Below are 9,725 nucleotides of genomic sequence, written 5' to 3' on the forward strand. Positions count from 1 at the left end.
ATGCAATAGTTATATCCATAGGACGAGTGATCACCTTAGCTTTATAGTCAAGCTCCTCTTAATCCACCCTATGCCTGCTTAAAAATCTAGTCACCAAACCTCTAAATCCAAAGCTTCAACCCACCTGGGTACGCGCCTTCTTTATTGAAAAAAAATTACTCTCCCCACATTAATCTCTACATCAGCACATATTAGGGCATAAACCTCAGTCATATGTTTTCCCTGAATCAAGAAGGCATACACAATACGACCCCACATTTTTGCTTTTTTGTTCATATAAGCATAGGGGAAAAAAGAATGCAAACCTATAACTCGATGCCTCATCCAACGGGCTGAAGATTGCTGGCCACACAACAAATGCCTGATGTGGGCATAAGGAGGAGAAACAATAAACTATTGCAAGAAATTTGGGTTCGTCTCTGGGATACCCAACAACTCATTAACATCAGCAACTATGAATCGAATCCCATTTCCTCGAACCTTCAACAAATGTTTAGGATGGCTGAGGTCTTAACTGGCATAGAATTCTCTAACAAGATGCAAGTTGCACTCAATCGGCTGATGAAAAATAAAATTCATATTGAGTGCCTCGATTCTCCATACCATAGACGAACATTCTCTTATCAATCTATCCTAATTGATATAGACCTTCAAAATATACTAAGCATCAATATGCTTAGTATACCACTGCTTCCCATCCTTTAGTACAGCCTTGAAGCCAAATTTTTAAACCTGCCCCCGCTAAAGTGGAGGGGCCCTAGGCACTCTAGTTAATTGCTCTTCAGACGATCTGCTTCTCTTCCTCGCAGGGGAAGAAGGTCTGGCCTTTGCCTTGCCCTTTCTTGATTGTGATTCCATTATGCCTCAACAATTGAGAGAAGGATGAGAGAAAGTGAAAATTGGATAAGTTTATAGGAGAGAGAGTAAGAGGGCGGTGCTGATGTTGAAATAAATGGGTTTAGGGTTTATGAGGTTATATTTATAGAGGGGCAGGTCGGGTTAGGGTTAACGAAATATTTATGTCCGATTTAAGCCCACTCTACGATGCAGTAGGATCGTGTAGACCTACTGATAAGGCCAATTTCCATTTAACTGCCAACCGCAATGCTCTAAGATTTGCCCACTCACTGTAAATTGACAATTGTCAATTGTCCAAGTTTCGCGTCGCGCTGGAAATCACGACAATCCACTAAAATTTGACAATTCTCAATTTTGACTTCTTCACATTGCGGTGAAATTCGCATATCTTTACTGGAATTTGACAATTGTCAAAATATCCAATTCCGCATCGCGCTATTCTTCAAAATCAGATTCATTGTGTAATTCTCAGTCTTTTGATACCTGAGTAAATCCCTACTTACACAAATCATTTTGCAAACCAGATTGCTTTCCTCAAATGTGGCAATCTCCTTATTTCACTATGAAATTCCCTACAATCTCAAATGAAAACAACAAAAATTATAAGTAAAAATGAATTGCCTCCCACTCATTTTTTTGTACTTTTCTTTTCTTTTTTATTTTACAAGCCAAAAATTAAACTACCTATTACAATACATGTGTGGGTTGTCTCCCACATAGTGCCTTAGTTTACATCGTGGCACGACTCAGCTCATCATCAGTCATCAGGGAAAGTGATAGATTCCTTGTGCTTGTCCGGATGATCCGCCCAATAATGCTTTACACGCTGTCCATTCACAAGGAACTTCTCTGTCTTTTCTTTATTCCACAACTCCATAGCTCCATGGGGTGTCATGTGCACCACCTCAAAAATTCCAAACCATTTCAATCTTAATTTACTCGGAAACAACTTAATCCATGAATTAAACAACAACACTAGTCATCCGAGTTCAAATTCCCTAACTTAAATATGCTTGTCATGCCAGAGTTTGGCATTTTCCTTGTAAAGATTGGCGTTTTCATAGGCATAGAGTCTAAAATCATCAAGCTCATTCAGTTCCAATAACCTTCTTTTGCAATAACCTTCTTTCTCCCGTGGTAGTTATTTCAAAATTCAGCTTCTTCACAACCCAATATGCTCGGTGTTCCAGCTCTACAGGAAGATGACACACCTTACCATACACTAAGCAATATGTAGATGTCCCAATGGGCATTTTATACGTTGTTCGATACTCCCAGAGTGCATCATACAGCTTCTCCGCTTAATCTTTTCTCTGCCCATTCACAATTTTCTGAAGCATTTGCTTAATTTCCCAATTGGATACCTCTACTTGTCCACTCATTTGAGGAAGGTATGCAGTGGCCACCTTTTACTGAACACCATATTTATCAAGAAGATTCTTGAACCAGTTATTGATAAAGTGCGTACCTCCATCACTAATTATTGCTCTTGGCATACCAAATTTGGAAAATATGTTCTTCTTTATAAACTTCAGCACCACTCTTGCATTATTAGTCAGACTTGCCATAGCTTCCACCCATTTAAAGACGTAATCAACTACAACAAGAATGTACAAATTGCTTTTCAAAGGTGGAAAGGGGCCCATGAAATCAATCCCCCAAACATCAAAGACTTTTACTTCTAAAATACTATTCAGGGGCATCTCATGACGCCTGATTATAGTACCCAACCTTTGGCATTGATCACAACTCTTTACAAATACCATTGCATCTCTAAACAAAGTCGGTCAGAAAAAACCTAATTGTAACACTTTTCAGGCAGTCCTCTCACCACCATGATGTCCACCATATGGAGATAAGTGGCAATCTTGTAACACCTTTAAAAATTCAGAATCTGGATACACCTACGAATCACTCCATATGGATCCTTCTTGAAAAGTTACTGTTCATCCCAAATGTAAGCACGAGAATCATGGAGTGATTTCTTCCTTTGTTGTGAGGTAGTTTTGGGAGGATACACCCTACAAACTATTAGGTTTATAGTGTCAGCATATCATGGGAACTCAACTACTTCTAATACAACAACTTCTCATTGGGAAAGTCTTCCTTGATACTCTGAAAGTCATCCACAATATGGTATCGAGCTGTGACAAGTGATCAACAACTTGATTTTCAGCTCCATTTCTATCATGCACCTCAAGATCAAATTCTTGAAGTAGCAGAATCCACCTAATTAGTCATGGCTTTGCATCCTGTTGGTTCAAGAGATACTTAATGGCAGTATAGTCTGTATGAAAAATGATCTTGGTACCAATTTAGTAAGATCAAAACTTATCGAATACATATACCACAACCACTTTTTTTCTCTAACCCAACACTGCTCCCACTGCAATATAACTAGCATCACACATTAGCTCAAAAGGTAACTCCCAATCTGGGGCAGTCAAAATAGGTGCTTTCGTCAACTTCTTTCTTAAGCTTTTCAAAAGCTTCTTAGGAATCAACTCCAAACTTGAACTTGGCTTCTTTCTCTAACAATTTGCATATGGGTCTTGCGATCTTTGAGAAATCTTAAATGAATTATCTATAGAACCCAGCATGTCCCAAAAAACTTTGCACACCTTTGACTATAACTGGATTAGGCAACTTTTCAGTTACTTCAACCTTTGCTTTGTCAACTTCCAGCCCTTTGCATGACACTTTATGGCCTAAGAAAATTCCCTCCTTAACCATAAAATGGTACTTTTCCCAATTCAACATCAAGTTTGTTTCTTCGCACCAAGCTAGAACTTTGTTGAGATTTTGCAAATATTTTTTCAAATGAATTCCCACACACAGAGAAATCATCCATGAATACCTCCACAAATTCCTCCACTATGTTTAAGAATATTTCCAACATACATCTTTGAAATGTAGCAGGTTCATTACATAATCTGAAGGGCATGCGTCTTAAAGAATACGTACCATATGGACAAGTGCATGCCAGAGTACCCATCCAGAAAATAATAAAACTCTTTCCTTACCAATCTATCCAGCATTTGGTCAATGAAGGAAATTGGGTAGTGATCTTTACGAGTTGCTTTATTCAACATTAGATAATCTATAAATATTCTCCATCCGGTAACTGTACGTGTGGGAACCACCTCATTATCATCATTTGTCACTACTATCATTCCTTCCTTCTTTGGTACACAGTGCACCAGACTAACCCATTTGCTATCAGAAATTGGGTAGACAATACCACTATCTAACCACTTGATCACATCTTTCCGGACCACCGCCTTTATCACAGGATTCAACCTCTTTTGTTGTTGCACTCCAGGTATGTATCCCTCTTTCATGTAAATATTGTGCATACAAAATGCTGGATTGATTCCTAAAATATTAGACATCTTTCACCCAATCACTTTCTTTCTCCTTTCGAGAATTGCTACAACTTTCTTTACTTATATATCGGATAATCCTGCAGATAAAATAACAGGCAAGGTATATTAATCACCCAGAAAAACGTATTGTAAGTGAGGAGGAAGAACCTTAAGCTCTAAGTTAGGAGCTTCTGCAAATAAAGGCCTGTGTGGTGGACCAACTAAAGGCTCGACCAATACTTTATTTGTCTCAATTTTAGCCAAATTCATAACCTGGACCAATTTCAATGCTTTCGAATCCCCATGAAGATCATAATCCATCAAAGCTCGCTCTAATGGATCATCAGACAAAAGCAACTGCTGATTTGAAGTAAGATCAATAACCGATATTGAGCTACCAATTTTAATGCTCTGTACACATCAAAAACCTCGTGTGATTGCATTATTATTTTTCCAGCTGCCACATCAGTAAGTAACTGCCCTATTGCTAAAAAAGGTCATCCCAAAATCAATAGAACAACTGGATCAGCCTCAAAGTCAAGAATCACTAAATCCACAAGAAAGATCAAAGATCCCACTTGCACCATGATATCTTTAATAATACCATTTGGTTTAGAAAGTGACCTGTCTACCGACTATAATATAATAGTCGTGGGTTTAGGGCTTCCAAGACCCATCTTTCGGTACCATAATGTAGGCATAATATTTATGCTAGCCCCCAAGTCACATAATCCAAGTGCACAAATAGTTTGACAAAGGGTAATCTGCAATGTGAAACTCCCCAGATCCTTTAATTTTATGGGCAGTTTATTTTGAATTTTCAACGTGCACTGTTGAGTAAGTACAACTGTAGCATATTCAATAAACCAATTCTTATTGGTAATAATATCCTTTAAATATTTTACATATTTTGGCATACTCTGTAGAATGTCAACAAGAGAAAGGTTTACTTGAACTTATTTCAGAATATCAAGAAACTTCTTAAAACTGGCTTCCTCTTGATTTTTTATTTCCCTTCGGGGAAAGGTTAAGGGGATAGTCCTCTTCTCTACATGAATCTCTTCACTAGGCTCTTTTTCTTTTTCTTTTACTTCTGCATTCTCTTGCAAACTATCATCAGTGACCACGGGATTATCCTGCTCCTGAACTATCTCCTTCGTTTGCAGCCCAATCCTCATTGTAACCCCATTCACTTGTTTAAGATTAGCCTCAGTGTCGCTAGGCAATGCTCCTTATGGCCTTGTATTCTGTGATCCCGTGATTTGACCTAACTGGAACTCCAGATTTCTTGTGAGTAATTGTTGACTCTTTATCTCAGTTGCAAACTGTACCTATTGAGCCTTCATGTCCACTGCAAACTGTGCTTGTTAAGCCATTAACTGCTTAAGTATCTCTTCTATATTACTATTTGAGGCAGTCGCCTGATTATTCTGAATTGGCTGTGTATTTGGTTGCACTGGTCCCTTATACTGATTTGTATTTTGTGACTGATTTCCACCCTATGAGGAATTAAGGTAGTTCCTCCAATTTGGATTATACGTATTGCTAAAATTCTATTGATCCTAACGATTTGCATTCCCCACGTAGTTGACTAAATATGGATTAACAGAACATGCATCTGCTTTATGATCACTGCTTCCACAAACTTCACACTTTGTTGTGGATTCTGGTTGTGTTGTACCCAACTTTAAGTTGTTAAGCTGAGTAGTCATATAGTTCTGCATTGCTGCAATTTGTGCTTGTAATGCAGTAAACTGATCAACCTCCAAAACCCCTGCAACCTTCTTGGGATCATTCCTTGAGTCTGCATGCCAATCAGGATTTCCTTGTGCAATTCGATTCAGCAAGGTATACAATTCTTCATATGTTTTCTCCAAAGCTTGACGCCCAGCTGTTGAATCCAAGAGAATCTTTGTATTAGATTCAAGGCCTCCTATAAATGTATGAACCAAAACATCATTCAATTAATGGTGATAAGTACAAATTCTGAGCATGCCCTTGAATCTCTCCCAAGCTTGGTAGAGATATTGTCCATCTTTCTATCTGAAACTCAATATCTCACTCCTTAATCATAAAGTTTTTTGAGATGGAAGAAATTGAATGACAAACTTTGAGAACATTCTTCCTATGTAGTGATGTATTGGTGTGGTTCAGCAAATAGCCATCTCTTTGCTTCCCCCAGTAGATAAAAGGGAACGAGTGTCAATATGACATAATCAACATTCATATCTTCAAGAATATATGTGTCACTTATCTCTAGGAAGGTTTAAGTTCTTCTGCGAATCCTCATATGAAAGACCCTAAAATTCTCCCTCAGATCTCAACAACTGCACCATATTTTGTTTCAATTCCCATCGACCTCCTAGTTCAGGCTTCAGAATCCTATAAGTTACAAGGTACGTAAGTGGGATTGTCACTTCTTGAATAGGTCGTGCAACTGGTTGAATAGAATAGCTGGAACGGCAAGAGCTGGAACATTTCAAACATTTGGATTAGCAACTATAGGATCGCGAATTTGCGCCATCGATCCCTGTTGAGTGTAGTATTAAGCTCTTCATCTCTGATGAAAAATCACTTCTGGTTCTGCAAAAGGCTCTACTAACTCTTTGTCCCTCGCTAGTCCAATGTTCAGCTAAACCTGCAAAAATTCAGCCACTAAGATTAAGTTGTTAACACTTAAACTTATGATCAAAAATCAAAAATTAAAGCAATTTACTAATTCTATTTTATCCCCAAAAATGATGCTAAAAACTTGTTGCGTCTCTATGCACACGAAAGTGTACATGATCGTGCAAGTAATATAATGACTTGGACAGTCAGATATCGTTCCTTCGAGGATCAATAAACTAGAAATTTATTCAATATTTAGTTCTCGACAATTGAGTATTAAGTGTTTGATTATATCAAGATTAAGATGATTCTGTAAATAAAATGCAAATTACTGAACAAGAAATAATTAATGATGACTAAAGCAAAGAAAGCAACGGGTGTAATCAATTATGAGGACGATTCCAGGGTTGAGGTATTTTGAATAATCATACAATTCTCTATTCTTTTCACAGTCTAATTGGTTATCATGTTGATGGTTCGCAAGGCTTATGCCACGATCTTGGTCTCCCGACCTCAAATCATCTATCTATTAAATGTTGTAACTACAACTCCCGCAGAGTTACAACAAATCTTCTAGATTCATGAAGTTGTCTTCTTGCAAGTAACCCAAGCAAGGTTTCTAGGTATATCCCTATCCTAGATTCTAATTCAAATCTCTTATTTTCTAAAAGAATAAGAACCTTGCCCCCTAATTTCTTCATTCTATCCAATGATTCTCCTCCTGGATTCACATAGAAATATAAATTTATGCTAATGGTGGCCAATCATTAAAATAGTAAGCTCAGGAAATTAAGAACAACCCATATGATAATCCAAAAAGAAACTATGAATAAGAATATTAAAGAGTACTCATGTTCTTAGCCTCAACCCTAGAAATAGGGTGTTTAGCTACTCATGTTTGAATTCATCATCCAAAATAAGTAACAAATCATACCCCAAATCAATCCTTCGAATAAAGAAATTCAAAAGAATGTTTAAGAACCCTAAAAGAGAGAAATTTCTATTTTTCTGCCGCTACTCTGCTTGACAAAAGTCCCCCACATTATCTTGGATTTTTCCTTTTATAGTTGGGACAAAACACTTAAAATATTCTCGATTTATCCACCCAGCGCATCGCGCCATGACTTCAATTGCAATTTTCAATTAAAATCTAGTAAATTGTGGCGTTTAAGTATTCCCTGACAATTGTAAAATGCACCATCACCGTGACGCGCCACTATCGCGGTGAGCCACTGGATTGAGACAATTGAAAAATAATCATCCTCTGCGACGCTTTAAACCTTCAGGTCTCCAAATATGATAAACAAAACTTCTCCGCATGCGGTATTTTTGCAAACCTTCACTGGAATTTGACCATTGCTATTTTGTTGATCCTCGCGATGCGGATTGTCCTCGAATGAGGATTCCTACTTTCCAGCTTCCCTTTTTCAACTTAACTTCAGTCCCTTGCATTCCTTAACCACTTCCATATCCTCATTGTATCCAATTATGCACAATTCTTCATGATTTTGAACCTGAAAGTACTAATCATATCCATTAGGAACAAAACGGGATAAAATCTTAATTATACTTAAGAATTCATACAAAAGTTCTTAGAATAATTCCAAATCTGGGTGCATATTGGTGCTTTGAGCATATAAATATGCCTAAGATCACTAGGCTTGCCACATCCGAAACATACATCACTGCTGGCCCTGCAGACACCCTAATGGTTTTTGCCACACTTCTAGAAGAGCGGATTTTTTTGGGCACTATTAACACTACCCTGAGATTTAGAGTCTGGCACCCTATCCTTTTTACTATTTATAAACATAGGCACCAGAGTACTGGCTAAGGACGAAACTAGAATTGAAGATTTTTTCGGAACGGAGATCGGTTACCACCCTCTGACTTAGGCTGAGTGAAGTTGAAGCTACCTGTTCTAGCCCTCTTGCTTTCTTTCTCTTTCTCCCTAGTCTTCTTCTTCTCTATCTATCAAGTGTGGACCATCAACCTAGCCAAGTCTATCTTCTTAATCAGCATTGTGGTCCTAGACTCTTTGACACACTATCAAACACACCAAACATGAACTTACGCATCATAGACCTTTCATCAGCTACCACATAAGGAGCATATTTGGCTAACTGAGTAAACTTGAGGGAATGCTCCTTCACTATCATATTTCCCTACTTCAAGTTAATGAACTCTAAAACCTTAGCTTCCCTTAACTCCAATGAAAAGAACCTATCTAGAAAGGCGGTAGAAAACTCCTCCCATTTTATAGGTCCTGCATTTGTGGCCCTATCTATCTTTCACTACTTAAACCTTGTATGAGCCACATCTTACAACTGATAGGACTCTAACTCATCACTCTTACTAGTGGTTACCCCCATAATATTTGTTACCTTCCGCACTATGTATAGGAATTCCTGTGGGTCCTTTTCAAACTTAACCCCAAAAATAATGGAGGATTCATTTGGGTGAAGTACCGAATTCTAGATGCAGCAGTATTAGCCATTGGGTTGTCCTGAAAAATAGCTGGACGTTTATTCAAGACTACTATAGAATGAGATAGAGTGGTGAAAGATTCTTTGAATTCTGCGTGAGAGACATGCTCGTCCAGGGGTTCTGCCTGAATGGGCGAAGGTGATGGCTAGTTTTTGGTTCTTCTTCCATTAGTATTTTTGGGAGGCATGCTCTGTAAACATAAGGGAAAATTAGATTAGACAGAGAGTTTAACTTGAGCTCATAGTCACTCGCATGATATGAATACTGAAAGAAGGGAAATTTTTCCTAAAAAACATCTCATAGACTCCTGTCCATAAGTGTGGCATGCTACACACTCATACATAAGACTCTATTTAATGTGGCTTTCAAAATACCTAGGAATCTTTAAAACCTTAGGATCTGATA

The 9,725-nt window shown here is 37.9% G+C and overlaps 1 non-coding gene across 1 annotated transcript; it reads left to right on the forward strand.

Moving 5' to 3' along the window:
* Positions 1-6,188: 6,188 nt before the first annotated feature.
* LOC124889875 lies at positions 6,189-6,295 on the forward strand. The gene has a single exon (XR_007048788.1). It is a non-coding gene; the product is annotated as a small nucleolar RNA R71 (small nucleolar RNA).
* Positions 6,296-9,725: the final 3,430 nt, after the last annotated feature.

The sequence above is a fragment of the Capsicum annuum genome, chromosome 12, assembly GCF_002878395.1.
Source record: "Capsicum annuum cultivar UCD-10X-F1 chromosome 12, UCD10Xv1.1, whole genome shotgun sequence".
NCBI classification, from domain to species: Eukaryota; Viridiplantae; Streptophyta; class Magnoliopsida; order Solanales; family Solanaceae; genus Capsicum; species Capsicum annuum.